Below are 6602 nucleotides of genomic sequence, written 5' to 3'. Positions count from 1 at the left end.
ATCACTAGTTGTCTAGTAAAAGACTCATCACATTTCAAAGTTTTAACCACTTTCCACAATTTTGTTTTAATTCGTGGATACCTTTTTTTTCTTTCATTTAACACTTTAGCCCCCAAATTTGTTTGCAAACCTATTTCCCTCATCATCATCCTATCCAATGGCCCAACCAATTTCTATAGGACACACATCAACTTTGATAATAGTGGCCCAACCAATTTCCATAGGAATCACATCAACTTTGATAATAGTGGGCCTTCCACTTGCATAATCAACTTTCCTCAAGGTAGATGTAGTCTTCACTAATCTCTTTAGCTTCCTTAGAGCCTTACTATGCATTCTATCCCACTGAAATTTCTACCCTTTTCTCAAATAATTGATAAAGAGCATTTGCAATATGTGCAAAGTGAGAAATTCAAATAATATAAAACACCTAGGCTCCTAATAATATTCTCACCTCTGAAATTGATGAGTAAGTCTCTTCCATCCTGTCAATAGCATCATTTTTGCTATAGATGGCCTTTTGACATATAGACCACACACATATTCCACAATCAAAACCTAATTCACCCCAAAGATTAACTTCTATCCCAAAAGAAGAAATCTTACCTCTACTAGTCTAGTCAAGATCTTTCACAATTAGCACTGTGCTTTGCAACAAATCGCCTACATCCCCATTCATCCGATTCTTCATCTTTATCCTCTTCTACACACCCTTTTATCAACATGTCCTCTTGAAAAGGCATAGTAAGATGCAGTATACAATCCCACAATACTTTATTCATTGCATTCTTCAATGAAGAATTCATTGCTCTATGTGGTTAAGTGCACATCCACACTAATCCCAATGGTGTCTTCATAGTAGTGAGATTCCTACTTTCTATTGCCAACAATTGGAATTAATCATAACCAAAATAGAAGTCACTCAAAGAGTATATAGCTCTCTCCCAACAAAAGCCTTTACAAATTTATCCCCAATAGAACCTTCTCTACATTCTTGATGGCCACTTTATTAACTAGTTGCATATCTTGAATGAATCTCAATGTCCCATTTTTCTTGGGTAATGTAACCACCTATTGGAATAAGGATTTGAATAAGGCTCCAAAATCCCCATCTTAAACTTTTTGTTCAATAAATCAATCAGCTTAGGAAGATGATCCTTTGGCTTTGGAATTCACAACAAGTTCTAGGATATATGCATAATAGTGAAAATGGCCATAAGTGCAACAGTATGTGGGTCCACATAGCTAATCTCATGTGGATGAAATGCAAAAGCTCTACCATCCCTAGACAAGATATCCAATTCACAAAACATTGCTTCTTTGGTAAAAGAAAGGCATCACATCCAATCTTTAGCTCCTTGAGAGATTTTGTAGTGAAATTGTATCCAATCCCTTTTGAATCCCTCAAATTCACTTGATGAGAAGCCAATTCAATCATCTCATTGTTTGGAAGCAATGGTAGTGTAATTGGTTTAACCTTTTTATCCAGAATCTTATACTTTATAAGAACCTTTACTTTAGCTTTGTCACTTGAGCTTATATGTTATTTGATTCACAGACTCTACTATCACTTAGTATATATCCAAGAAACATGCATGTACCATGTTACTTTTAGATATCAACCTAGATTTCAACATAGTTGAAAGTTTAGCCATTGTATCAATATAAGATAGCCCATCATATGTTCTAGATATGCATTCTTCAACTTCTAATCATCCATGTCCCTTTATGTCTTTGTGTGCTTTGAGAACAAATTGTTTTGTATCCTTATTCATAGTTTCAACCCTTTGGAAACATACTTTACTTATTTTTGAAAGCCCAATAATTTTTTTAGAAAAAATGATTATACCTACTATATGGAGGTAAGAGCTTTTCTAATCTTGCACCATCATAGTCTTGTATTACAATGGTACTTGTTCAAAACCCATTGTTTCATGAGAATCTCTAAACTCTTTCACAGTAGTAGGTGGCAAAGGATAATCCCTCAGAGTATCATGATTCCTTGCATGATTCACACAAATAGTAAGAAACTATATGTCTCGTTTACCACAATGGCTTTCAATTCTTGCATATGCTAACCCATCATCTAACACCTTTGTCTCCATGCATATGGCTGTGATATATGGTTGTCCAAGGATAATAGGATAAGAAGACGAATCTCACACAAAGAAATGTTGGTCATCCTATACATCCCTCATAGTCACTTTTACATTGGAACAAAGCTGTAGACAAATACCCAGGAGCATTGTTAATAGCATGCATCCTCCATCTATGCTCTACATCCGCTGGCCATTTGCCATCATAAAAAATCTTGGCCATAACATTGATTTCAAAGACATGATCTATAAGAGCAATGTAAGGTGTCTCAAGATCCCCAACTTGCTCAATAGTCACTTTTGACTAATGATTTCATGTATAATGGCTTCTAGGTATAACATCTGTAGCCTCTTCATAATTGTAATGCATTTGATGCACTCCCTTTGATATAAGATTGCAAATCATTGCATTTTTAGCCTTAATAGCTATTTTTTACCATTAGCAATTATATTTTTAGTGCCATGCAATTACATTTATAGCATCATCATCATCATCATCATCATCATGATGCACTGCATAAATACGCTACAATCTTGGCTCTTTTTCTCCTTGAACCATAGCATGCATTGGATCCCCAATAAACTATCATTTTCTCTTAATGATATCAATGATCTCTTCATGGAATCCTCTCTTGGAAATTCTAAGCATCTGTCTCAAGGTAAGTTTCACTTTATATTCAAGATGCATCCTTCTAGGACATTTTTCAAGTCAATGGAGCAGTTTCTATGTTCGAACAAAATTTATAGCTTGGTTTTTTCCCTTTGGTTTAGCATGTCCCTACTTTTTCTCCTTTGAAACATCATCCATAGTATGCTTAAGGGAAGGCCTGACATGAGGTGCAGGCTAATCAGAGCTAGATCTACCACTTCCCTTAGCTACCCTCTTTTGACGTATTTAGGTTTTCATCATCTCTCTTTCTCTTTTCTTCCATCTATTTTTTAGGACTTGGCAAGATACAAATAAATAGAGAAAGAATCCACCGGAGCATCCAAACCTATTTTTTCATGAATACTCTTTCTTGCCTCATTCAATTATGCTCTAGGGATTTTTTGCTTCTATATAGTATGCATAGCATATGTCTAAATTTCCATTTTGTTGCTGAGCATACATACAAAACTAGGAATGTTTTTCAATTTGTAAACCAAAGGCATCAGCTTTAATTGCAACATATGTATTTTGTAGAGCCATGTTATTAACAAGCTTTTGCATGCTATCCTTTCCAAATTTTGGATTGATTCGTAACCTTGTGTTGCCTAGATGAATCTTCCCATCCTTAAAGAAAATCAAAATTTTGTCCAATGTATCTTATACATCTCACAATCTTTGTGCTTATGCTTTGTGCCATGACACCAAATACATCTTTGTACAAAGCCTTCTCAAATTGAAGCCCTTGATCTTGAATATCATCCTTTTTTCTCTGGCAAGTCATGCATGCCTTTTACCAATTTGTCCATCACATTAACTTTTACCGAAGCGACTATAGAAACTGACTACTTATCTACATGCTCATTTACCTTGCCCAACATGCACTCTATCTCTTCTTCTTCATTATTTGATAAGCATTCTTGACATCCTACCAATCTGTTTTCAATCCTTGTTCGGTGCTTTCATATTCTAAGAGCTCTTTAAGGCTCAACTACAATGCAAAATCTATTGATTAAAGAAACAATTCTATCTTTGGATTCTAGAGCTTCTTGCTTTGTGTTATCCAACTGATCATATCTGCACTCAAACTCATGCGAAATCTCTATAGTAGATAGCCCTTTATTGGGTTTTGTAACCCATTCCATGAAAGTTATTCTAGTAACCAAGCTTGCATCTTTGATGAAGCACACTGTTCTTTAATGCTTTCTAAAAATCTTCCCACGTAGCCCCTTTTGCATAAATTTCATCTATACACATGGTTCAATCATGAATTGCAAGCCACATAAAATATTGACTCATTCTATGTGCATGTGTCCCAAAGAAATCTAACTTATTTGGATATACCTTCAAATAATTTGGAACATGCCATCCATCAAATAACTTGACTTGGCTATCAATAGCATGCAATGCTTTTGTCACAACTGATTCATGCTTCACATAAGACTACTGCTGTTGTTGTTGCCTACTATTGCAAATACATTGTGTAAGTTTGTGACTAATTGCCATACATCATTAGATGAACATGTAGCATCTCCCACACTGCAATGCTCTTCCTTTAGCCTTTCGAATTGGGTTCAGCAAAGATGTTGGGATATTTATCGTGTATGGCAGAAAGCTACTGGGACTCAATTAAGAAGAGTTTGTACCATAGGGGAAAGCAATTTTGTAGAAGTAGAAGGTATGAAGCAATAGTTATCCAATATATAGATAAAACCCGTGTAAAATATATTTATCACATAAAATATTGCGCCCAATCCTTATACAACATATATTTTAGCATAAGACCAACCCACGAGGTTGCCATGAATTTGCCATTTGCTTGAGGGTAGTAGGGCATTGATTTTCCATGAGTGACCATGAATGTGGACAATAGATGCATGATCATTTCATTGGTGATATGTGTACCTTGGTCACTCACAATCTTGAGGGAAAACCCAAATTGAGAGATCATGTGTTGCCACAAGAACTTCACTATTTTCCCAATGTCATTCTTAGGAGTGGTTCGTGCATCATCCCATTTTGTCAAGTAGTCAATTTTGATGATAGTATACATAGCTCGTGGGATTTATGGCTTATAGGTTTGATAACATCAATTTCTCGTTTCTTGAAAGTGTTGGGGTTAAAGGTGCCTATGCCCTAACTACCAGTGTATACATTACACTAACAATACCTGCACATGAATACACTGTAGGTGGTGGGCACCCATAGTTGTCACTTCACTCTTTAGTCTTTCAATGAGATTTGAATAAGGGAAGGCCGGTCACACATTGTGACTATTAGAGTTTCCACATACAATGTCTCTCTCTCTTTTGCTCTTTTGTTCCATTCTCCATAGCTCTTGCTTATGCTTATCTGCTTCCACTAGAGCTCTACCTTTCAACTGGTATTAGAGTCAACCATTTGAGGGGCTTCTTCATCCTTTTCTTTAGCCCAGATTCAAAGCTTTAACTCAAGGTTTCATGGTAGCCATTATTTCTTTCTCTTGAGGTATGCATTGAGCCTTTCCTTCTTTTGGCTTGTTCCAGCTTGCTCCATGCTTATTAAGGAGCTTCCCAAGGCTTAGCTAAGCCTTGTTGAGTGCTTGATTGAGCTAAGAAGTATCCATTTTGAGTAGATACAGAGCATGGTGTAGAAGTTGTGGATAGCCATGGTAGCTTGACATCATTGTTGTATTTTGGCCATAACTTTTGCATATGGTATATAGATTTAGGTATTCTCTATAGCTAGAAACAAAGAGCGTGATGAGAGCTACAGATCCAACACTCAAAGGAGTTGATTTTGTGTAGTTTTCTTTTCTCTGTTCCACACAGAATATAATAATTTTGGTTTGGACAACAAACACTAAATTTCATAATGCATGTTTGATGCTTCGAGGATGGTATTTCGGTGCCTAGATGTTATGGTTATACTCTTGGGATTGATTTGAGCTTAAAATAGCTCAGATTTCATTATCACTTTAGTGTTGTAATAATAGGGCTTTACCTTTCAAAAAGTTTGTTGGGCTATAAATAGTGTGAGTTTCATCTTATACTTTTGCATAGGAACTTTTTGGAGTTGCAGTGGAACATATTTGTGTATATTGGAAAGTTGGAGAGTGCAACAATCAGTATGTTTTATGGAGAGGCTAGTTTGCATATTCTGCGGGTCTTGATCACGAATAGAAAGTACATATATGTTGTGTGTTTGAAGAGTTATGTGCTGGCAATCATATTCAAGTATTTCATGATATTGAAGAAGGTCTATTATTGTTGCTGGAGGCACCAATTGGAGCAGCAAACTATAAGCATTGTCAAGGCTGGCATTACTATTTCTCTGAATGATGGTTTTACAAACTTTATCATGGAAGAGGGTGGGCCATCATAACTAAGATTGCATAATTTTACATCCATAGAGGCTCTATCAAAGTGTCCTATAAAACCCGCATGTGCTTTTGCTAGAACATCATACATCTCATGCTCATAGACATAGCTTCTCAGCAAGCCATCTTAGCCTAAATGGTACAATTGCCTAGCAATCAACTGATAGGGTCACACATTGAGTATAAGGTAACAAAGCCAAGGTTTCTCTATTAACAAATCAAGTATTCCTTTTTCTAACACTCCTAGGATATCGTCAGTCTAATATGGGGTCACGTTTGCTTTATAAAGATCTTCTTCTCTCAAGAGATTTTGAACAAATGTACATAAGGGAGGTCATCCACAATGCTTTTTCTTTGTGGATTCTCTATTAGGTACTCTCAAAATAAGCAATCGAACCATGTAGTATTGTTTTTCATTTTTCAAAACCACCAAATTCAAGCAAAAGTAACAACCATTGAGCTATGTGTCCAATCACATAGGGTTTAAGAAAAGCAAAGACTG

This window comes from Lygodium microphyllum, chromosome 1 (genome assembly GCF_053477565.2).
Source record: "Lygodium microphyllum isolate KBCC chromosome 1, Lygodium_microphyllum_v1.1.10, whole genome shotgun sequence".
Classification (NCBI taxonomy): Eukaryota; Viridiplantae; Streptophyta; class Polypodiopsida; order Schizaeales; family Lygodiaceae; genus Lygodium; species Lygodium microphyllum.
The sequence above is the reverse complement of the archived record's forward strand: the minus strand, read 5'-3'. Positions refer to the sequence as shown.